Source organism: Gorilla gorilla, chromosome 2, assembly GCF_029281585.2.
Source record: "Gorilla gorilla gorilla isolate KB3781 chromosome 2, NHGRI_mGorGor1-v2.1_pri, whole genome shotgun sequence".
Taxonomy (NCBI): Eukaryota; Metazoa; Chordata; class Mammalia; order Primates; family Hominidae; genus Gorilla; species Gorilla gorilla.
In genome coordinates this window covers 16,603,454-16,628,783 of record NC_086017.1, presented here as the reverse complement: position 1 = coordinate 16,628,783, position 25,330 = coordinate 16,603,454, and the positions used below count along the sequence as shown (strand labels likewise).

The following is a 25,330-nucleotide window of genomic DNA, read 5'->3' as shown; positions in this document are numbered from 1 at the left end:
TCTTATGGTAGTTTCTTTTGCTGTGCAGAAGCTCTTTAGTTTAATTAGACCCCATTTGTCAATTTTGGCTTTTGTTGCCATTGCTTTTGGTGTTTTAGACATGAAGTCCTTGCCCATGCCTATGTCCTGAATGGTAATGCCTAGGTTTTATTCTAGGGTTTTTATGGTTTTAGGTCTAACGTTTAAGTCTTTAATCCATCTTGAATTGATTTTTGTATAAGGTGTAAGAAAGGGATCCAGTTTCAGCTTTCCACATATGGCTAGCCAGTTTTCCCAGCACCATTTATTAAATAGGGAATCCTTTCCCCATTGCTTGTTTTTCTCAGGTTTGTCAAAGATCAGATAGTTGTAGATATGTGGCGTTATTTCTGAGGGCTCTGTTCTGTTCCATTGATCTATATCTCTGTTTTGGTACCAGTACCATGCTGTTTTGGTTACTGTAGCCTTGTAGTATAGATTGAAGTCAGGTAGTGTGATGCCTCCAGCTTTGTTCTTTTGGCTTAGGATTGACTTGGCGATGCGGGCTCTTTTTTGGTTCCATATGAACTTTAAAGTAGTTTTTTCCAATTCTGTGAAGAAAGGCATTGGTAGCTTGATGGGGATGGCATTGAATCTGTAAATTACCTTGGGCAGTATGGCCATTTTCACAATATTGATTCTTCCTACCCATGAGCATGGAATGTTCTTCCATTTGTTTGTATCCTCTTTTATTTCCTTGAGCAGTGGTTTGTTGGTCTCCTTGAAGAGGTCCTTCACATCCCTTGTAAGTTGGATTCCTAGGTATTTTATTCTCTTTGAAGCAATTGTGAATGGGAGTTCACTCATGATTTGGCTCTCTGTTTGTCTGCTATTGGTGTATAAGAATGCTTGTGATTTTTGTACATTGATTTTGTATCCTGAGACTTTGCTGAAGTTGCTTATCAGCTTAAGGAGATTTTGGGCTGAGACAATGGGGTTTTCTAGATATCCAATCATGTCGTCTGCAAACAGGGACAATTTGACTTCCTCTTTTCCTAGTTGAATACCCTTTATTTCCTTCTCCTGCCTAATTGCCCTGGCCAGAACTTCCAACACTATGTTGAATAGGAGTGGTGAGAGAGGGCATCCCTGTCTTGTGCCAGTTTTCAAAGGGAATGCTTCCAGTTTTTGCCCATTCAGTATGATATTGGCTGTGGGTTTGTCATAGATAGCTCTTATTATTTTGAAATACGTCCCATCAATACCTAATTTATTGAGAGTTTTTAGCATGAAGGGTTGTTGAATTTTGTCAAAGGCTTTTTCTGCATCTATTGAGATTATCATGTGGTTTTTGCCTTTGGCTCTGTTTATATGCTGGATTACATTTATTGATTTGTGTATATTGAACCAGCCTTGCATCCCAGGGATGAAGCCCACTTGATCATGGTGGATAAGCTTTTTGATGTGCTGCTGGATTCGGTTTGCCAGTATTTTATTGAGGATTTTTGCATCAATGTTCATCAAGGATATTGGTCTAAAATTCTCTTTTTTGGTTGTATCTCCGCCAGGGTTTGGTATCAGAATGATGCTGGCCTCATAAAATGAGTAAGGGAGGATTCCCTCTTTTTCTATTGATTGGAATAGTTTCAGAAGGAATGGTACCAGTTCCTCCTTGTACCTCTGGTAGAATTCAGCTGTGAATCCATCTGGTCCTGGACTCTTTTTGGTTGGTTAGCTATTAATTATTGCCTCAATTTCAGAGCCTGTTATTGGTCTATTCAGAGATTCAACTTCTTCATGGTTTAGTCTTGGGAGAGTGTATGTGTCGAGGAATTTATCCATTTCTTCTAGATTTTCTAGTTTATTTGCGTAGAGGTGTTTGTAGTATTCTCTGATGGTAGTTTGTATTTCTGTGGGATCGGTGGTGATATCACCTTTATCATTTTTTATTGTGTCCATTAGATTCTTCTCTCTTTTTTTCTTTATTAGTCTTGCTAGCGGTCTATCAATTTTGTTGATCCTTTCAGAAAACCAGCTCCCGGATTCATTAATTTTTTGAAGGGTTTTTTGTGTCCCCATTTCCTTGAGTTCTGCTCTGATTTTAGTTATTTCTTGCCTTCTGCTAGCTTTTGAATGTGTTTGCTCTTGCTTTTCTAGTTCTTTCAATTGTGATGTTAGGGTGTCAATTTTGGATCTTTCCTGCTTTCTCTTGTGGGCATTTAGTGCTATAAATTTCCCTCTACACACTGCTTTGAATGCGTCCCAGAGATTCTGGCATGTTGTGTCTTTGTTCTCGTTGGTTTCAAAGAACATCTTTATTTCTGCCTTCATTTCGTTATGTACCCAGTAGTCATTCAGGAGCAGGTTGTTCAGTTTCCATGTAGTTGAGTGGTTTTGAGTGAGATTCTTAATCCTGAGTTCTAGTTTGATTGCACTGTGGTCTAAGAGATAGTTTGTTATAATTTCTGTTCTTTTACATTTGCTGAGGAGTGCTTTACTTCCAACTATGTGGTCAATTTTGGAATAGGTGTGGTGTGGTGCTGAAAAAATGTATATTCTGTTGATTTGGGGTGGAGAGTTCTGTAGATGTCTATTAGGTCTGCTTGGTGCAGAGCTGAGTTCAATTCCTGGGTATCCTTGTTGACTTTCTGTCTCATTGATCTGTCTAATGTTGACAGTGGGGTGTTAAAGTCTCCCATTATTAATGTGTGGGAGTCTAAGTCTCTTTGTAGGTCACTCAGGACTTGCTTTATGAATCTTGGTGCTCCTGTATTGGGTGCATATATATTTAGGATAGTTAGCTCTTCTTGTTGAATTGATCCCTTTACCGTTATGTAATGGCCTTCTTTGTCTCTTTTGATCTTTGTTGGTTTAAAGTCTGTTTTATCAGAGACTAGGATTGCAACCCCTGCCTTTTTTTGTTTTCCATTTGCTTGGTAGATCTTCCTCCATCCTTTTATTTTGAGCCTATGTGTGTCTCTGCATGTGAGATGGGTTTCCTGAATACAGCACACTGATGGGTCTTGACTTTTTATCCAATTTGCCAGTCTGTGTCTTTTAATTGGAGCATTTAGTTCATTTACATTTAAAGTTAATATTGTTATGTGTGAATTTGTTCCTGTCATTATGATGTTAGCTGGTTATTTTGCTTGTTAGTTGATGCAGTTTCTTCCTAGTCTCGATGGTCTTTACATTTTGGCATGATTTTGCAGTGGCTGGTATCGGTTGTTCCTTTCCATATTTAGCGCTTCCTTCAGGAGCTCTTGTAGGGCAGGCCTGGTGGTGACAAAATCTCTCAGCATTTGCTTGTCTGTAAAGTATTTTATTTCTCCTTCACTTATGAAGCTTAGTTTGGCTGGATATGAAATTCTGGGTTGAAAATTCTTGTCTTTAAGAATGTTGAATATTGGCCCCCACTCTCTTCCGGCTTGTAGGTTTTCTGCCGAGAGATAGGCTGTTAGTCTGATGGGCTTCCTTTTGAGGGTAACCTGACCTTTCTCTCTGGCTGCCCTTAACATTTTTTCCTTCATTTCAACTTTGGTAAATCTGACAATTATGTGTCTTGGAGTTGCTCTTCTCGAGGAGTATCTTTGTGGCGTTCTCTGTATTTCCTGAATCTGAGCATTGGCCTGCCTTGCTAGATTGGGGAGGTTCTCCTGGATAATACCCTGCAGAGTGTTTTCCAACTTGGTTCCATTCTCCCCATCACTTTCAGGTACATCAATCAGACATGGATTTGGTCTTTTCACATAGTCCCATATTTCTTGGAGGCTTTGCTCATTTCTTTTTATTCTTTTTTCTCTAAACTTCCCTTCTCACTTCATTTCATTCATTTCATCTTCCATTGCTGATACCCTTTCTTCCAGTTGATCGCATCGGCTCCTGAGGCTTCTGCATTCTTCACGTAGTTCTCGAGCCTTGGTTTTCAGCTCCATCAGCTCCTTTAAGCACTTCTCTGTATTGGTTATTCTAGTTATACATTCTTCTAAGTTTTTTTCAAAGTTTTCAACTTCTCTGCCTTTGGTTTGAATGTCCTCCCATAGCTCGGAGTAATTTGATTGTCTGAAGCCTTCTTCTCTCAGCTCGTCAAAGTCATTCTCCATCCAGCTTTGTTCTGTTGCTGGTGAGGAACTGCGTTCCTTTGGAGGAGGAGAGGCGCTCTGCTTTCTAGAGTTTCCAGTTTTTCTGTTCTGTTTTTTCCCCATCTTTGTGGTTTTATCTACTTTTGGTCTTTGATGATAGTGATGTACAGATGGGTTTTTGGTGTGGATGTCCTTTCTGTTTGTTAGTTTTCCTTCTAACAGACAGGACCCTCAGCTGCAGGTCTGTTGGAATACCCTGCAGTGTGAGGTGTCAGTGTGCCCCTGCTGGGGGGTGCCTCCCAGTTAGGCTACTCAGGGGTCAGGGGTCAGGGACCCATTTGAGGAGGCAGTCTGCCCATTCTCAGATCTCCAGCTGTGTACTGGGAGAACCACTGCTCTCTTCAAAGCTGTCAGACAGGGACATTTAAGTCTGCAGAGGTTACTGCTGTCTTTTTGTTTGTCTGTGCCCTGTCCCCAGAGGTGGAGCCTACAGAGGCAGGCAGGCCTCCTTGAGCTGTGGTGGGCTCCACCCAGTTGGAGCTTCCTGGCTGCTTTGTTTACCTAATGAAGCCTGGGCAATGGCGGGCGCCCCTCCCCCAGCCTCGCTGCCGCCTTGCAGTTTGATCTCAGACTGCTGTGCTAGCAATCAGCGAGACTCCGTGGGGTAGGACCCTCCGAGCCAGGTGCGGGACATAATCTCGTGGTGCGCCGTTTTTTAAGCCCATCGGAAAAGCGCAGTATTCGGGTGGGAGTGACCCGATTTTCCAGGTGCCGTCTCTCACCCCTGTCTTTGACTTGGAAAGGGAACTCCCTGACCCCTTGCACTTCCCAAGTGAGGCAATGCCTCGCCCTCCTTTGGCTCGCGCACGGTGCGCATACCCACTGACCTGCGGCCACTGTCTGGCACTCCCTAGTGAGATGAACCCGGTACCTCAGATGGAAATGCAGAAATCACTGTCTTCTGCGTCGCTCATGCTGGGAGCTGTAGACCGGAGCTGTTCCTATTCGGCCATCTTGGCTCCTCCCCCCAGAACGTACTTCTTGAACTTTAACATATTCATGGCCTATTCATTCCAATGCTGGAAAGCTTTTTGTTTGACTTCCAAGTCTTGATTTTAGTAATAATAATAATAATGCTGCTACTACTACTGCATTTATTAATCAGTTACAAATTCCTCCATACTTTACTAGGTATGTATTTTCTCATCAAAGAACCCTATGGAATAGATGCTAATGTTCTCAACATTTTATGAAAAGGAAATTGGAGCATAGTGAAGTGAAATCAATTGCCCAAGGTCATACAACATGCAAACAGTGTTGCAGTGTTTTAACTCAGAGTACCTCAATCCACAGCCTGCATTGTTTACCACTGTGCACACTGTCCTCTTTTGTGCTCCGGCAATGCCTAGTAGTGCCATTCTCAGTTTACTCATCCTAACTGTCAAGTTGATCGCAAGTTCCTAAGGGCAAGAGTTAAGCCTTAGGCACTATTTTATCTGTACTCCCTAATGAAATGCACAGCATGGCAATATATTGTTGATGCTCAATAAATGCTTGTTACATAAATGCATGAAGGAACAAATTGTATAAGTCACCTCTCCTCCCTGGATCATGATATTCTCATCAGGAACATGAGGATGTTGCAGTAGATATATAAGAATATGTCTTTTGGCTGTGAAATTCTGTGATTCCCTGACTTGAACTACCTCTAAGTGAAGCAGGAACTGAGAATTTTCTTTCAATGTTGCCTTGATCCCTAGACTAGAAAATAATAAAAGTTTTATAGGGTTGCACTGAGACTGGCTCTTCTTTTTTTAGCCTTGGGGATTTCCTGTGCTACTTTAGTTAAATAGATCATACGCTCTGGATTCTTGAGAGGAACCCAGTTGAAAGAGTCACACTTTTGTTCTTCGAGATGAATGGGAAAATGGAGCATCCTCAAGGCCCACAGGACTTGCCAGCTCTTAGGGCAGATATGGGTCAGGGTTGGGTTGTCAGTATCACTCTTTTGGGTCTCTTTGTTCCTCAGGGATAACCCATCTGGGTCGTTCTCATCATGTGAACCACAAGGCAAGAGAAATGGGAAGCTGAAGCTCCTTTTGCAAGGTAGCAAAATGGACTCCACTTTTCATATCATAGGGCTTGCAATTTGATAAATAAATGTTTGGAATGTTAAGTGGGCATTAGAAGGGAGATAATCTACCTCTGTTACCTCGTCTAATTTTGCAATTTTTTTAATTGGGGGAAGAAGAGGAAGGTATTAAGTTCATTGCCAAGCAAAATTACTCAGCACACTCTGAGCTCTCTGAGCTCAGACAGCTCTCTGAGCTGAGACTCTCTGAGCTCTCACAAATGAGAGGTGGCTCTCTGTCCTAGATTCTATGCTCCATTTAGGTGTCATAGTCATCACATCAAAGTCACTTGATTGTTGTTGTTGTTTTTTTGCTCAGAAATGCTCATATTTTCCCCTTCTGCAATCTATTGACTACTCTCCCATATAATTTTCCTGGACTTCCTGGGTTGTTCTATTTTACTATTTCCTCAGCAATGACTTAGAAAAGGAATTTGGTATTTATAGGACACAGTTCATACCATCCTTTTCTAACTTTATATTCTTGTCAAGTTGTCTGTAAAATGAGTCACTTTCTGTTCCAGCTAACACAGTAAACTTAAAGTTACCATCTTTGGAGGAAGAAGGAAACTACCTAAATGAGTAGAACCCATTATCAATTCAAGGGTTAATACATGTCAATTTGACACTGTAGATATTTAAACATTTTCACTGTCCATAACCACAAGTATTACATTACATTCCTATTGAATCTACCTACAGGAGTCCTTGCCTCTCTTCTTTTCATGTGTCAAAAATATATTTATTTTATTGTTTATGCTTTGGTCAACTCCTGGAATTTGTACCTAGTTTATGACTCTTATTGCTCTGGGATTTTCTGGGGACAATTCCTAGACATATCTTACTACACATTCTTACAGACCCTTATAAATATCAACCCTTTTTGTCTGTTACTACAATAGTGATAGACATAAGCTATGTTGCAGAGCCTGCCAAGATGACAAGTTCTCCCAGGGTTATCCAGTCACTTTGCTCACATTAAAACTTTGGACGTCATCCAATTTCCTTCAAACGAATGTGAGAGAATACTGAACCATTGCTTACTGAGTTTCTTCTTTTTTTGCCTCTTCTTTGTTCTTTGACAACAATGTTTAATAACCACACTCTCCCTCCTCGGTTTCCATGGCTAGTAACCCCGAGGTTGCTTTTGACTCAGATTCTTTCTTTGAGATTCACATTAGTCATACAGTTAGCAATTCACATATATACAGCTTGGCACGGAGATATATAGAAAATTGGAATGATGGTCACATGTTCTCCCTGGTCCTTGGTTTCCCTTGTTGCCTTCAGTCTACATCGCTGTGTGGAAACACTGGGCCCCCTGCCTGTTTCTAACCTTTAATGGTTTGGTACATTTTGAATTGCTTGCAGTCACCTTATGAGAGTTGAGTGCACAGATCTTCTTTCATTTATACCTGTCCTACAGAATTACAACATTTTTGTATCAAGTGGATAGCGTCTTTACTCCTTGGCCTACATGAATATCCCTTCCGTTCTTCCTCCCTCTTTCCATTCTTACCTTCCTCCCTCCCTCCTTCCTTCCTTCCTTTCTTTCATTTTCATTAGTCATTTATTGAACACCTATTATGAACCATGTATTGTTCTAGACACTGGAGAGAGCTTGCTCAAGAAAAAAAGAGATGAGATTCCTGGTGCTTATATTTCTGGAAGGCAAGAAAAGGAGGTCCCAGGAAACATTTGAAAGGAATAAAACATAAACAGGATAGCTACATGTAGTGATAAATTCTTTAATAGCAAATATAAAGGGCAATGTAATAAAGAGTGACTTGGGGCAGGTAAGATACTCAAGGGAGACTTCTGAGTTAAGTTAAAACTATCATAATAAGGAATTAGCTAATCATGCAAAGCTTTAAAATAAGAACATTTCAGGCAAAGGGAACAGCTTATGCTATGATGTGGAAAAAACTTGGCTTGACCAAAAAGTCAGAAAAAAATTCATTAAAAGTAGTAAAATCAAACTTGAGAGCAAGAATACACTCATCTTACCCATGTTAAAAATGGTTAAACAAATACAAAAAATGAGTAATGGCATTCCAAAGAGGATACTGATCATCTGTTTTCTCCAGTCATTTGTTTCAATGATACAGGATGGAACTCAGCTTCACCCATTAAATATGGAACTAAATGTCTGTGGCACTGTAACCAGACGGCCAGTGTAGTATATCTGGCTCTATTACGTTATCCCAGCCCTCCATTCCCAACTTTTTAAAATAAGAAAATAACTTTGGGGAACAATACAGAGGCATGGGTGCCTGCTATAACATAATACCAAAGTCTGAAAATTAGGAACTGGAAGTACAGGCATGCACCTGCGTGTCAAGAAGCAGGTATAAGATTATGTAGAATCCTGCTATTCATAACAAACAACTAAATATCATTCATATTAAACTAGATACATTGTATAATGTCCATACAATGGAATACACTGTGATATGTTTATACAACAGAATGGGAAAGACCCAAGGAATGCTACAATCAAGAGCATGAATGAAAACCACACATGTAGAATTGAGTGAGGGAAGACACACATACAAGAATATATACTGTTAAGATTCAATGTATTTAAACTTCAAAAAATAATAAAGCCCAGTATTTTTGAATACATGGTAATACAGTAAAACTATAAAGAGAGATACTAACCATGACCATAAAAGGAAGGGTAGTAGGTAAGGAAAAAGGTAGCTGGGATTGGGCCAGGCTGTTTAGTGATTCTCAGGAGCAGGCAATTATCAGTTTTTTGATTTAGGCAGCATTACATGAGTGTTCTTTTTTTCGGGGGACAAATCACTGACCTATATATTTTTATGGTGTACTAATCTATATGTCTATTAAATTTTACAATAAAAAATAGTAACTAGCATAGTTTCTGGCCCACACTAAATGTTCCATATATTAAAATGGAAGGTATTATAAGCTCGGAAAATACATTTTTCCTCCTCATCTAGGAAAAGAAGGATTAAGTGAAATGTTTCCTAAGTGCTTTCCTTTTTTCTTTCTTTATTGAGATGGGGTCTCACTGTGTTGCCCAGACTAGAGTGCTGTGGCACAATCTTGGCTCACTGCAACCTTCACCTCCTAGGTTCAAGTGACTCTCCTGCCTCAGCCTCCTGAGTAGCTGGGATTACAGGTGTGCACCACCATGCCCAGCTAAGTTTTGTATTTTTTAGTAGAGATGAGGTTTCACCATGTTGGCCAGGCTAGTCTCGAACTCCTAACCTCAAATAATCCACCTGCCTTGGCCTCCTGAAGTGCTGGGATTACAGACGTGAGCCACTGCGCTCAGCCTCCTTTTCTCAAAGGAAAAGAAAAATTTATTTAAGAAATGGTTTATAGCTGCATCCTGATTCCTGGGTATTGGGGGAGGAGAGGAAGAAAAAATTTAACCTACTGATTCTACTGGTCTACTCTGGACTCAGCTCTCTATGTATAACATGAAATCCAGATTTATTTTCATCTGAACTAACATTTGGAAATAATAAGTATTAATGAATGAAAATATTTGTCAAACCCCAGAGTAGTTTAAATCTTACTGTATTTAAATCTTACTGTAGTTAAATCTTACTATATTATATGCTCTATAGGTACTAAATTTCTATTTTGCATTTCATTACATGTATATAATTAATAGATTGATTGCAATAGTTTGAAGTGTGTCTTTTTTTCCCTACTACTTTAAGAAGCCATTCTTGTCTGGTTACCATAGAATCCTTGGAATCTACATTGTAAGGCACACAGTAAGCAGTCAAGAATATTTGTGGTTCTACTGACTGAAGTGCTCCTATCTTGTGACTCATGCGTGGCACGTCTATAAGTCAAGGTAAAACGAGCTGTTGAAACAGATATACCCAAATTCTCAGTGATAAACAATAGTTTTATTGTCAGGGATCTAGACAGGCGATACTCCATGCAGTCACTGGTGATGGAGGCTTTGACAAAACATCTCTCACTTTTCCCCAGGTTGCGAGGTTAGTGATATCCAGTGCACGGGGTGGGGGGGACGAAAGAGACATATGGGAGTATACTGCTTGAGTGACGGGTGCACTAAAATCTCAGAAATCTCCACTAAAGAACTTTTCCACGCAGCCAAAACTGTACTCCAAAAACTATTGATATAAAAGAATGTAAAATTAAAAAAAGAGAGAGAGGCAGGCACATGGGAGATCACACAGAAGATCTTGTAGGCCAGGCCTGGAAATGGCATACCCTCCCTTCTGCTCATATTCTACTGAAGCAAATCCAGTAAGTGACATCTCTAAGTGCAAAGTCACCTGGAAGACGCAGTTGCTGCCTAATCTGGGCCACTCCTCCTTGGCAGTAGGGTCTCCTAGAAGGTTTTTCTACCACGCAACTCTAGTGGGCAGCTGGCTTTCTATGCCACAAGACCATTCAATTGATTTCTACAGCTTTATATGCCACACACACCTGTCTCAGCTACATTATAAGCAGGTGAAAGGAAAGAGATTAGATTCAAGTTTGAGTTTTAAAAGGATTTTACTTTGTTTTCTCAAAGCCACCATTTTAGTGTGGCCATTGTAGATTACTGCTTTCTGTTTTAAGAAACTACAGAGTGAACTAACATTTAATTTATGTTTTTGCTCAATTGTGAGGACCCTAATATATTATACACTTAGAGACTTACCAGATCCCTTTATAAATATCACAGAGAGAGAAAGAGAGCGTGCTTGCTCAGAGTTTTCTAGAGAATATCTCAAACCATTCAACATTCAAAACAGAGAACAGTTCTTTTTTGCTGGAAGATTAATCTTCATTCTCACACTGTCCTTGGTAAAATTTGAAATTACAACCTCAATTCCTTGATTCACACCAACAAAGGAATATTTTCAAGGGCTTGCTTCTCTTTCACACCAAAATTTCAGTTTGTTAAAGCAAACAATATCCTCCCTTTTATCCTGCATTTCAGGCTATTCCTGAACCGTATGTTTCTGATCTTTCTTACTAAAAGTCATCTGTTAGACATTTTGGCCATTCAAAAAAGGAGATTTTGAAAATTCTAATTTCCTAAAAGACTATCTCAAGGTGCTAAATGACAATCAGGAACTGGGAATTGTGGAAATTCTTGCTTCCATGATTTCAAATTAGAGCTCACAGTATCTTTGGCATAAGCTACATAAAGAAGAGCATCATGGCACTGAGTGATTTAAACATGAAAAACAGGTACAGGTAATGTGGTTCTAACCAAATCACTGATGTACTGCAGATTAGACAGAATTGATACATTTTATGCTGCAGTCTCTATAAATGAGCCAACAAATATGCAGCAAAATTCTGAACTGCAGCCTTGAAATAAAGAGCTTAATGTAATTCAGTGCTTATTGGTTGCCTAGAAACTAACTTGGAAGGGGGTTGGGGAGGGAGGACTAGAAAACATGAAGGGTTCATAGGTTTAATAAGGAAATTTTTAACTCTGAACTGCTTGGGGATGTGATAGATATATCCCGCAATGCGCTCCTCTCCCAAGAGCTCCGTAATATGTCCGAGAGCAAGGTTAGGGGGCACGCAGAAGAGGCTGCTATAGAATGACAGGGCAGTAGTGAAGGCTTTGGGCAAACACCAGCATATACAAACCTCCACAGTTGCTGCAACCCGAGATCATCTCAACTTGTTGACAACCTGCAGCTATGGGTAAAGCTTGCTTATTTGCCTTTCCTAAATTATTTTTTCTAGAAACATATAGCTTAGGACTTGGTTACTACATGAGACATTTTCCCAATTCATTATATCACTAAGGATATTTTAAAAGCTTATTTGGGGCAGGTAGGGGATGGGGAGACAGAAAATAGCTTAATCAATTTTATATTAAGAAAAGTGGGCCAGGTGCGGTGGCTCATGCCTGTAATCCCAGCACTTTGGTAGGCCAAAGCAGGCAGATCACCTGAGATCAGGATTTCGAGACCAGCCTGACGGACATGGTGAAACCCCGTCTTTACTAAAAATACAAAAAAAAAAAAAAATTAGCCAGGCATGATGGCAGGCACCTGTAGTCCCAGGTGGGCACCTGGGTACAGGTCCCAGGGCACAGGCACCTGTACTCCCTCAGGAGGCTGAGACAGGAGAATTGCTTGAACCGGGGAAGTGAAGGTTGCAGTGAGCTGAGATCACACCATTGCACTCCAGCCTAGGGAACAAGAGCAAGACTCTGTCTCAAAAAAAAAAAAAAAAGTGAATGGGCTGAGAAATGGGGCACACATATTCAGCAGGAAGCCTTTTGGAAGAGGAGAAATTAACCAGTTTTGATGTTTTAATTGTAAACCACGTGATGTGAAGGGCTCATTGAGACCACTCATGTTACAGTCCCATTGTTAGTTCAACTTCTTTTCTTTATTTGAATATAGAAACCGAGGAGGAGGAGATGATGCCCAGGTGGCAATTCACAAGGTAGCATTTTAGCGTTTCCTCTAAAACTGTTAAATAAATGGCCCTCTCAATTTTAGAGCAGTGCATACACAGGAGGTACTGTGCTTTAGCGTCTCAGCTTCAAAGAGTTGCTTAGGGAGGACATATTTTATCCTAATTATTTTTGACAGGAATTAGGTCAGATTAAATAGTTTAAAATTCAGCTGAACAACAACGTCTTTGCTAATTACTTCAGGGTGCATACATAATTCATTTACAATAGCAAAAAAAAAAAAAAAAAAGGAAAATATTGGGAAAGAATGCTACCTAACACTGACCTCTTTGATGGGCCATCATAAAAAGAGGACCCTCTGTGACCCAAAAGGTGTGATGAGGAGCAGAGAGTTCCTTGAGCATTTTATTAAGTATGAAGATGAATATTTATATATATAAATATGCATTTTTATGTAGCTTTATGTTTTTAATTACTTATATTTAAAATAAACATTTATTTATTTATTTATTTGTAAACAGTGTCTCCTTCTGTCACCCAGGCTGAAAAGCAGTGGTGCGATCGCAGCTCATGTGTCCTCTGCCTCTTGGGTTCAAGTGATTCTCCTGCCTCAGCCTCCTGAGTAGATTACAGGCATGCACCACCACGCCTGGCTAATTTTTGCATTTTTAATAGAGATGGGGTTTCGCCATGTTGGCCAGGCTGGTCTCGAAATCCTGGCCACAAGTGATCCGCCTGCCTCGGCCTCCCAAAGTGCTGGAATAACAGGTGTGTGCCGGCCCTAAATATATTTTAAAAAATACTTTAGAATGTAATGTCAAGGTAAGACAGAGTAAGAGAGTGAGTGGTGAGGAAGTGAGTTTTAGAGAGAAGATAGTCCTAGCTCAGTCCCTTACCTTACCTTAGGCAATGCACATACCTGCTCTGAGGTTTAGAGTTTTTTTGTTATTGCTGTTAAACTAATAATAGCATTTAGCACCTGCTTTATGGCCTGTTGTGAGAATTACATGAGATAATGTATATAAACTTCAGCACCTGATATAGAATAAGTATTTAATGTTTGTTAGTTATTATCGTTTCTGTAGTAGTATAGGAAATTAAATAAATGTTTGCCCTACTGCCTACACACTTCTAAGCTTGCCCCCAAATTACTTTGAAGTGAATTATACCTTTTGGCTCAGATTGCATTAGAAAGGCCACTTTAAATTTAGACTCAATTTTCTACAGGGAAAAAAAAAAGACGGACTAAAATATTTCAGTAGATTAAATATCGAGTAATATTAAGCAAAAATCAAAGGTGTTTAGGAGGTCTTGGACAAATATCAAATAGTAGAGTGTAAGTATGCATTATCTGTCCGGTGTCCTACTCAGGGATAAGAAAGCATTTTAAAATCTTTTATTCATGAAGAGAAGCCCAAATAAAGATTGTGGAATCTCTTGATATTTAAAGGCTTGCTCACAGATTTTTTTTTTTTTTAAACTGCATGAGACAAACAAATGTATCTACACTTGGGTTCTGTTAGTCTATTAGTCTAAAATTCTGGGCTAAATTATGACTGGATTTGGGGACATATAATCAAGCATCCAAATACATGTAAACTAAAGATGAATTTTGCTGGCAGACAAACTAGTTCCAGCCTCCGGCATTAGAACTACTTAGATTTTCTTTTCAAATACTAGACTATATTTACAGCTTAAAAATTGGATGCAATAGGAGCCATTAAAAACTGATGACATTGAAGGAAATAATAACAATATTTTCCATACGTAAACCCAAGTTGAAAATACAGTTGGCAACTCTGTCTGCTCAGTGCAAAGTATTTTGATGCTTAACACACGTTATCATGATTGCCGCTACTTTAATTCCCACATCTCGCTGGCAAAATAATTGAAGAGTGAAGAGAATAAATGTCTCTCACAGCATGTGAGGCAAAAACCAGGATGGTTCAGATCACATTTGGCCAAAGAAATGCTTTCTTATTTCTCTTCTAGAACTGTGTGTCTGAACACTATCACGGGCTGTCCAAAGTGTTTTATTAGATTGTTCTTCCCCCTAAATACCTGATTTCTGTATTGGAGGCACGCTCTCTTCCCTGGAAACAATTTTCCTTTTAAAGTTATAAAACACCCATTAAAATGAATAACTTAACAGCTGCCATCAGAGAATAAATTCCAAACAAACATAGTCTGCAGCATCGTTAAGAGAAAAACAAAGGAAGGCCTATGTACTTACTTTACATGGATAAAATTTCCAATGAACCTTTGACTATTTCGGGGAGAAAACTTTAGCTATTAATGGGGAAAAGGAAGCAGGTGTTAGGGTGGATTGGGAAGGAGAGGGCAACTATCTTGAATTACTGAATTGCAAACCGCAGTAATCATCAAACTCAGGTCATTTCTGGTCTTACTTTTTCTCTTTGACAAAAGAGCAACAAAAGATCATGAGAATCCGGATCTGAGCCACATCACACACACTTTTCTAGTCTCTATACTTCTCAATTATCAACCAGCTGTAATTGATATTGTCATTTCCATTGGCAGTGGCAGCACAACAGGTAGTGAAAATGGGTGCAGTGAGAAAGATGTGGCTGAAATATTTTCTCCAACACAGACTGAGATCTTTACCTACCTTATAAAAATGTTTTCTGCATTAAATTTTACATACAGGGAGATTGTAGCAAATGTCCTGATATATTGTTACTATAAAATAATGAAGGATAGTATTGTTGTTACTTTTGTGATTCTTATCAATATCAAATAAATTGTCTACAGTACACTGTAGACTGTCAAATAAATACAGTCAACTGTAGTTCTAAATTCAAAGACATTTCAATTTTAAATAGAGAGCATAAACATAGGATATAAGTAAATGAGAACAGGTTAAAAAATAATTTTATGAATAGAATGTCATTGTAGCATTTGACTACACTCGTGACCACTTTTATTATCATAAAATGTGAATACTTACTTTTTCTTGAATGCCAACTCTAGGTTTAACTATGTTAGGTGCTTTACATATGAAACTTCATTGAATCATTGCAGTATAACTAAGCCTGGTGTTATCATAATCCTCATTCTAGAGATAAAGAAACAACTGAGGTTACATGAAGTTCAGTAACTTTGCCCAAGTCCCCCAGCAGCTGATCCTTAAACACATGAGAGTAAGTGTCCATATCTCTGGTAGACATGACTAGTAGATGGTTTGATACTTGTGAACCACTGCACCTCACTATACACTTTCTAAATTTGTTTGAGCATACTTAAACTCGTTGTCCACTGTTTGGTCTTTGCCAGAAAAGACGGAGGTAGAGTGACAAGAGTGAGTGAAGGAAAGAGAAGATCGCTTAGAAGTTTGGCCCCATGGATTTAGGTTGACTGCACAGCAGTCTGGACCACCACTAGGGGGCAGGCTGATGCTAATTCATATTTCCATCATTTTTGGCCTAACCATAATGCACAGAACCCAAAGCAGCACCTTACTTTGCTCCCCACTATCCAAGAGGGCACAGTTTTTTTTTTTTTTCCAATGAATACAGGTATAAAAGTAAGTGAATATGTGCTTATTAGGGCAGGGATGAAAGAGTGTGAATGTAAAATATTGCAGCCACGTTAGAAAGACGTTGGACCATTTCTTAGAAAGTTCAACCCAAACTTAACATACAACCCAGCAATCAGACTCCTAGATAACTATCCTGGAGCAATGAAAACCTATGCTTACATAAAGATTTTCATGTGAATATTCATAGCACTATCATTCACGAATGATGGTCAAAAAGGGGACGTTACCAGATGTCCATCAGCTGATGAATGGATACACAAAATGCGCTCTATCCATAAAATGGAATACAATGCAGCAATAAAAAAGGAATAAAGCACCGATATATGTTACAACAGGAGGGAACCTCTCCAGCAATATACTAAGCAAAAGAACTCTGACACAAAAGAACCCAGACACAAAAGAACCCACACGTTGTATGGCTTCTATGAAATGTCTAGAATAGGTAAATCTGTAGAGACCAACAATGCATGTGTATTTGCCTGGGGCAGAGTGTAAGAATGTGGATTAACAGTAAACGGGTATATGGAATATGGAGCAATGAAAATGTTTTAATACTAGATTGTGGTGATGCTTGTACACTCTGTAATTTTATTAAAAACCATTGAATTGCCGGGCACAGCACTGTAATCCCAGCACTTTGGGAGGTCGAGGTGAGTGGATCACAAGGTCAGGAGTTTGAGACCAGCCTGGCCAATATGGTGAAACCCCGTCTGTACTAAAAATACAAGTAGCCTGTAATCCCAGCTACTTGGGAGGCTGAGGCAGGAGAATTGCTTGAACTCGGGAGGCGGAGGTTGCAGTGAGCTGAGATAGCACCACTGCACTCCAGCCTGGGTGACACAGTGAGACTCCGTCTCAAAAAAAAAAAAAAAAAAAAATTCAACTGTATACTTTAAAAAGATGAATTTTATAATATGTAGATTATACTTCAATGAATCTGTTTAAAAAAACTTTAAAATGAAATTAGGGATGCAGCACGTCAGGTATGAGATACCACATTCACTCAAGTTGTTTCCCTCCTAAAAACATCTCACCCTTCAGTCCACATTCTGCTGCAGCAACTTCCTGCCCTTCTAGTCCGAACTTCTTTTATAACATTTTGCCTCTGCTTCTTGTCTCTTTATCCTCATCTCATATTCAACCCTCAGCCCACTGCAATCTGGCTGCAGCCCACATAATTCTACCAAAATTGTTCCTGCCAACTTTGTGATGACCTCCTTTTTGTTACATCCAGTGGGTGTTTTTAGCCTTTATCTTTACTTTATCTCTCAACACTTTGACCCTGTTCACCACTCTTGTACCCGCTATTTTCTTATAGAATTTGTAATGTTTTATTCTCCCAGTTTTCCTTCAATACCTCCAGTTGCTTATTTATAGTCTTCTTTCTGGGTTCCTCTTTCTTTGTCCATCGCTTACGTTCTGATACTACTCAGGACACTAAGCAAGATCCTCTTCTCATTATACTTCAGAGTGGGGTCAGAATATCATCTCCATCAGAACCATTGGGTGGGGCCCTACTTTTCAACAAGACAGGTTTGGGAACTACATTCTACACGTACTCAATGAGACACTCTGGAGCTGGTACCCAGGATTTTGAATTTTATTAGGTTTCCTGGGTAATTAATCTGACCCCAAAGTTTGAGAATCATTTCTTTATAAATCATCCCCAAGTAATATTATCTACTCCCATATGTTTAATTACCATCTGCTTGCTGACAATCTCAAAGTTTATATCTCTAGCTCAGATCTTGTTCCTGAAAAGGACTTTGTTCACAATCCATAGGTACAAATTTCTGCTAGCCATCTCACTTGAAGTCTCACAGAAAGAAAACCTTACTATGCCACCAAATGATCTCATTACCTTCGCTTGCCAATTTCGTTATGTTTCCTAGTTTGGTTGAGGAATCAATCACCACTGTTACAGGTCTCACAAATCTAGTTAGCTTCCTTAACCCTTGATCCTAACCCTCCTTTACATCCAGTCTGAAGCCCTCTCAATTTAATCTTCTAGAAATATGATGATTGCAGCTACTTGTCTCCATCCCCACTTAGAGGTATTCTAGTTGAGGCCAATAGCATCTCTCACCTGGAACCACTATAGCTGGCTCCAAATGAGTTTCTCAGCCTCTGTCTTTGCAGCTCTCATTTGTCTATGATCCTTTACTCGTAATGAAATGATTTTTCTGAAATGTGAACCTAACCAGGCTGCTTTCTTATTTAAAACATTTCTGTAGAATTCCAATCCTCTTAGGAGAAAGGTCAAATTCTTTAACTTGATAGAAAGGAACTTCCATGATGCAATCCCAGCTTACCACTCCAGACTTATTATTCCCAATCTCCATTTCATCTTTTCAGGAATTCTAACTTCTAGTTTCATTGAACTCTTACTTCTTTAAAGAATGCCAACTATTTTATTGCCCCTATACATCTGTATATAATGCTCACTGAGATGAAGCATTCTGTTCCATGTCTTTGGCTGATTTTTACTGATTTGTCAGATATTACCTTCCGTGTTACTTTCCCTGGAAACTCTCTGAACCTGTAAGTTCAAATAAAAGGATTCTGCAATATGCAATTGTAATACACTATGTTGACCCCAGCATAGAACTATTATACTGCATGTTAAGTTTTCAGTTTCAAGAATTTACTGAACTCTTTTTCCACTGGACTACAGGCTTAATGGGGGCTGGACCCAAGTGACCAGAACATGGATTTTGCCAATATAAACCTATTGAATTATTCAACAAGGGAATGATTTTTTTTTTTTTTTGTAAACCACAATCTAAAAAAAGTGTTAGAGTCACATATGTTTAACTTCCACATAACTGAAATTATAATAAAGACTAAAAAATTATGTTGTAGGTTTTTGGATGACACTGTGGATATCATTTTAAAATACTATTTGAATGTTTAATATAGAATAAATACAAATATATCAACATTTGGGGGAAAAGTATTAGAGAGTGTTAGCATCCTCAGAGCTAACTCACTATAAACCATACTAAATAATATTAAAAAATATTTTCATTTATTTGGATACAGAAAATAATGCTATAAATTTTAAACTATTTTATTAGCACCACAAATTCAATAGCATTCTTATTTAAATAGACATGAAAAAGAGTCTTGTTCAAGGTCTATTTTCATGTTGATTTACCTTCTGAATGAATGACATTTTAGAAGTTATAATGGAGATTTCCTTATTTAAAACATGTTTACCTCCTCAGAAGCCTGTTTTTGACTCTGTATATTTTGAGGTGACCTCTTCACTTATAGTTTCAAGGTGTCTCTACTAAAAATACAAAAATTAGCTGGGCACCGTGGCATGCACCTGTAATCCCAGCTACTTGCGAGGCTGAGGCAGGAGAATCACTTCAACCTGGGAGATGGAGGTTGCGGTGAGCTGAGACCACACCACTGCACTCCAGCACTGGCGACAGAGTGAGACTCTATCTCAAAAAAAAAAAAAAAGAAAAAGAAAAAAAAAAAAAGAAAGTTCATGAAGATCAGTAAAACAGCCAAAGAAAATATAGGAATGAGAAATTCAAGGCGAAATTTGGCCCACTGGCCCAGAAGATATGGGAATAAACTACGTGTGATGTTTAATGGGAAGCTATGGAGAAGTTAATAGGTTTGTGAACAAATATCCCAAGCTCTCAGCTCGAGGTATGATTTCCCAATTTAAGAAAATTTCTACCCTGAGGGTAATAATTTTTACTCAGATTTTGTCCAAAGAAACTGCCACTCTTTCCTATTTTTCTTCCTTTTCCTATTTTCCTAATAAAAGTGTTCAGTATTCTTTGGTGGAATTCTGCCCTATTGTTTGATGTCATGACACTTTCTTGTCATTTGGAGCCACTGGTGCTAACCAGAGCAGTGTAGGATAGATACTAGAAGATGCATTAGTAATTAGGTTATATCTCATATTCTTATGTAATTCACACATTCAGCTACTTAACAGAACTCAACTTCAAAGTTGTGTGATTTTATTTGTAGTATTTTTAAGTAATATTTTATTTTTAAATTTGATATATGCTCATTAAGAACGCATACTAACAATTAGTCATACATCACTGTAACTAAAAACAAAAATGATTTGGAATAACTTCAGACAGGCCCGATAATCAGAAATATTAACAATGTGTGGAGTCCTTCTCAGCTACTTAAAAACTGGGGTGATAATTTTGGGACTCCTCACTCTGGTCCACTCCTTTCCCAAACATTCAAATATTCACTTGATCATCTTTGTTTGCTACTTAACAAACTGGGGTGATAATTTTGGGACTCCTCACTCTGGTCCACTCCTTTCCCAAACATTCAAATATTCACTTGATCATCTTTGTTTGCCCTAAAACTCTCTGATACAAGAATACAATATTGTTTTGCAAGCAGAAATACAATGTGGAAAATGAAAACGAGAAAGGAACATTCTTGGTTGTAATTTTCTTAGAGCAGAATGACATTTCAGCTCTAAGAAGAAGCATCATTTTCTTAGAAACGACACAGGTCCAGAGAAATACTGTGACTTGCCTAAGGTTGCACAGACCTAGAATCCATGATCCCGGCCAGATATCTTCAACTTCAGTCTTATTTCCACTGTATTGATTCTTTGATTCTATTTTCTAGTTCATTAGTTTGTCCAGTGTGATTCGCTAATAACTACAGCAGGGTTAATCATAATAAAGTCAGTGAATTATTCTAGACACTCATGAAGCACCTGCAATGTGAAGTCTCTGTAAAGAACTTTTAAAAAAGTAATCCTGCTTTATTCTCACAGCAACAAAGAAGGGAATCATAGGTATTACCCACATTTGAAAGGACACAAGATATTTTTATCCATATGGATGTAGTATTTAAGTTTCTGTAGTTAGAAAATGAAGGACCTCAGATAGAAATCTCACATGTATGCTTCAAGAACTTGAAAACCTTAGTCTTTTTTTTTTTTTTTGATACTCACTGGTGATTTAGTAAACCTTTTTCTCTGCCTTGAATTTACAATTTGAGTTTCTATATTAGTCTGTTTTCTCAGAATTTAGCTTTTTACTAGAGGAGCAGGCTACAAAAATGACCCCTATTCTTTACCCCTTCCTTTGCCCTCTGCAATGTAACATTGCAGTTTCTTCCATCAAGAGGTGAGATCCCTTTGTTGACTGTCTTTTGTTTTGTTTTTGAGACGGAGTCTCACTCTTTTTGCTGGAGTGCAGTGGCGTGATCTCGGCTCACTACGTCCTCCGCCTCCCAGGTTCAAGCAATTCTCTTGCCTCAGCCTCCAAAGAATCTGGGATTATAGGCACCCGCCACCATGCCTGGCTAATTTTTTTGTATTTTTAGTAGAGGCGAGGTTTCACCATGTTGGCCAGGCTGGTCTCCAACTCCTGACCTCAGGTGATCCACCTGCCTTGGCCTCCCAAAGTGCTGGGATAACAGGCGTGAGCCACTGTGACTGTTGTATTTAGACTAGTTTTGTGACTTGCTTGGCCAATATAATTCAACAAAAGCTAGTTAGCACAAAGCAAAGCAAGGAGACAACCTACAGAGTGGGAGAAAATATTTGCAAACTATTCAACTGACAAGGGGTTAATAGCCAGAATATATTAGAAATTCAAACAACTCAGTAGGAAAAAAAAGTCAACGAATAATCTGATTTAAAAATGGGCTAAAGATCTCAATAGACATTTCTTAAAGGAAGACATACAAATTGCCATCATCAATAATCATCTAAAAACTGCAATTCAAAACCACAATGAGATATCATCTCACTCCAGTCAATATGTCTTTTATCAAAAAGACAAAAAATAATGGATTCCAGTAAGGATGCAGAGAAAGGAGAATGCTTGTACACTGTTGCTGGGAATGTAACTTAGTACAGCCACTATGGAAAACAGTATAGAGGTTTCCCAAAAACTAAAAATAAAACTATCATATGTCCCAAATAAAGGAGATATATATCCAAAAGAAAGAAAAATCAGTATATCCAAGAAATATCAGCACTCTCATGTTCATTGCAGCGCTAGTCACAATAGTGAAGACATGGAATCAACCTGAGTGTTCATCAGTGGATGAATGGATAAAGAAAATGTGGTCTATTGGAATATTATTCAGCCGTAAAGAATAAAATCCTGTCATTTACAGTAACATGGGTAGAACTGGACGACATTATGTTAAGTGAAATAAGCAAGGAAAAGAGAGACAAATATTTCATGTTCTCATTTATGTGTGCAAGCTAAATAATTTATCTCATAGACATAGAGGGTAGAATGATGGTTCTCTCATAAAATTGGAATTACTCCATAATCTCCCTGTTAACCTACTTTTTCAATTTACCAACATATGTAGACTTAAAAAATCAATAGGTGTAGACTCTCTTTGTGGTATTAATAGTTATGAAGTACTCATTTAAATAGTTATGAAGTACTACAACACATTTAACTAATTAGTGTTCCTTGATGCTTATGTGGTTACCAACTGCTCACTATTTAAGCATCATGACAATAAACATCTTTGTACAGTTATCTCTTTCTCAGATCATTTCCTTAAGAAAGATGTTGAATGGTTAGTCAAGGGGTATATTGAAATCAGTGATACATATTGCATGATTATCATCTGAAAATGAAATACCAATTAACATCTGTATCAAGATTGCTGTCTTGAAAAGTTTGTGAGGGCAGAAGACTGAAAATATGTATTAGGACTTCCTTGCATTGCTCTAAAGAAACTATAAGACACTGGGTAAATTATAAGTAAAGAAGTTTAATTGGCTCACAGTTTTGCAGGATGTATAGGAAGCATAGCAGCATCTGCTTCTGGGGAGACCTCAGGAGGCTTCTAATCATGGCAGAACGCAAATGGGGAGCAGGCTTATCACATGGTGAGAATGGGAGCCACAGTGAGAGAGAGTGGTGGGGGCAGTGCCACGCACTTTTAAACACACAGATCTCATGAGAACTAATCATCATGAGAACATCACCAAGTGGATGGTGCTAAACTCTTCATGAGAAATCTGCCCCTGTGATCCAACCACCTCCCACCAAGCTCCACTTCCAAAACTGGGAATAACAATTCGACATGAGTTTTGAACAGGGACAAAAATATGAACTATATCAACCATATAGACTATGTCTGTCTTCCTGTATACACTGATTATAGTATAATGATAATTTCCCATTCATCCATATTGGAAATTGTCAAATGACCATCTTTTACCTTCGCATATTTCTACTGAATTATCTTAAATATTCGTTATCATTTGTAAAAGTGCTTTATATAGTAAAGATATCACCCATTGTCATATATATTGTCAGACAGGTTACAACCCATATAAGTTTTTAACAATACCTCAAAGCAAATTTTAATTGTATATGTATTCTATCTTCTCGTATCCTCTGTATTTATCACAGCTATCACTGTATATTTTAAATTGTTTGGGTTTTATCATTTTTGACCAAATACTTGAATTGTCTAGAGCATAATAGCACTGAGGCCAAAGTAGTGGAAGCTGGCTATGATTTTCAAAGGTTTTAGCGTAAATTCCTTAGCCAAACATGCCAAGACGATCTTGTGTCCCTGGGAAAAACAATTATGGCTAAGAACAATTAAGTCCACTGGTAGAAAGATACCTTATTGCATAAGTCTTTATCCTCCAAATGGGTCAGTGTTATCTTGGCATACAAATGATGCCACATTATTAATGAAAACCAATAGACAAAATATTTTTAAGGCTATCAAATTGCCGAAAGTCAGAGGTCAAACTAAAATTATTAGAAGCTGTCAAAGACATGTTACTTCCATGATCACAGACGTCTTTCAATCACATTGAAAAATTATCAGAACAAACTGCAAAGTTTTTAACCTAAAAGGACTCTGGAACTTTAAAAAAAAAAAAAAACAACCTTCTTTAAAAAGAAACCTGCATGTTGAATTCTGTCACTCTTCTTGTTTAAGAAGTATTAAGCCTTTTAAAAAACCATGGTAATGAGAAGTAGTTCTGTCATCTGTGGCAAGTTTATGTATAAATTTTGTATACCAGCAAATCCAAATACATCTGCTATTAAAAGCACAAGTGTGCCCCCTTCTGAATAAATGAAATATTGAGTCCTGTATTTGCACTTAAAATAACCAACTCCCTTCTTTCTGGACAAATTTGAATAAACAAATTTGGGCAAATACTAATGGAGAGTTTTAAGAGCACTCTTTTCTCGAAACATTTATGATTGGCAAAATTCTAAAAGAATATTCAGATGAAATCTGCTACATCTTTTCATATGTGTTTGTTTGTTTCCACAGCTGGAATCCTCTAAAATAAGTCACATGGGAAAAAATTCTGATCTTATTCTAGACGAAGAATGAAAAGCCAGGAAGCTACATAACCCAAGGTAGGGTGGAAAGAGTTGGGTAGAGAGTTGGCAACTGTTTTGGAAACCGAAATAGTGTTAAAGATGTCAGAAAAATGTGAAGTGACATTCCACTAAGACTGTTCAAAGATATTTTGAAAGACACTAGCTACATAAGCTAAGTACCTCGCGTTGACTTAAGTTTGACTTTGTTCTCTTAGTTCTATAGCTGAGACAAGTCCCAGAAAGATTAAGTAGGTTTTGGGAAATTAATTAATGACTAAGTCATACTTTTATACCTTCATTCAAGTGCTCTATCTGCCAGAAAACATAGTGATCCAAATGACTATTCTGGTATATTAATGCGTGTTTAATAGATTACATCTATAAAACGATTTGTTTCAATCCAGATTCTTCTCTTATTTCTCCTTCTGTAAATTCAGACCTCAAAAAAATTTTTGACCAAAATATGGCACCATGTTTGATATACTTCTCTTGGGCAGTGTGACACTTGACTATTTTGAAGTATCATGGAAATAAAATGTGGATGATGATGAAGATGATTATGACAATAGCAATTGTTATCAAAGTGAAAATGTACTTTGTCATAATATTATTAAAGGTTGACAGTTAAATAACTAAAATCATAGTTAAACGATATCCTAAGTCAACTGATAAGCAGGAGTGAACTTCTAACCAAGTTCTCCAATTTATAATCAGAGAATGTTGTACTTTGTCTTATATTTGCTGTTATGGTGGCAAAAATAATTTGTCTCATTTTAAACACAAAGGCCAACTGATTAAACCTATAGCTACTATTGCTAGTTTTAGTGGGATTGGTAGCTACATCAGTTACTTTCTAAAATTCTATAAATGTAATAC

At 38.1% G+C, this 25,330-nt stretch overlaps 1 long non-coding RNA gene across 1 annotated transcript in view; it reads left to right on the top strand.

Annotated features, from left to right (window-relative positions):
* The first annotated feature begins 9,922 nt into the window (after nt 1–9,922).
* Nucleotides 9,923–25,330, top strand: part of LOC101125528 (uncharacterized) — a 34,845-nt gene continuing 19,437 nt past the window's right edge. The window contains exons 1-2 of the long non-coding RNA XR_002005089.3: nt 9,923–10,009; nt 24,402–24,490. This is a non-coding gene — a long non-coding RNA (uncharacterized lncRNA). The remainder of the gene's footprint in view (nt 10,010–24,401; nt 24,491–25,330) is intronic.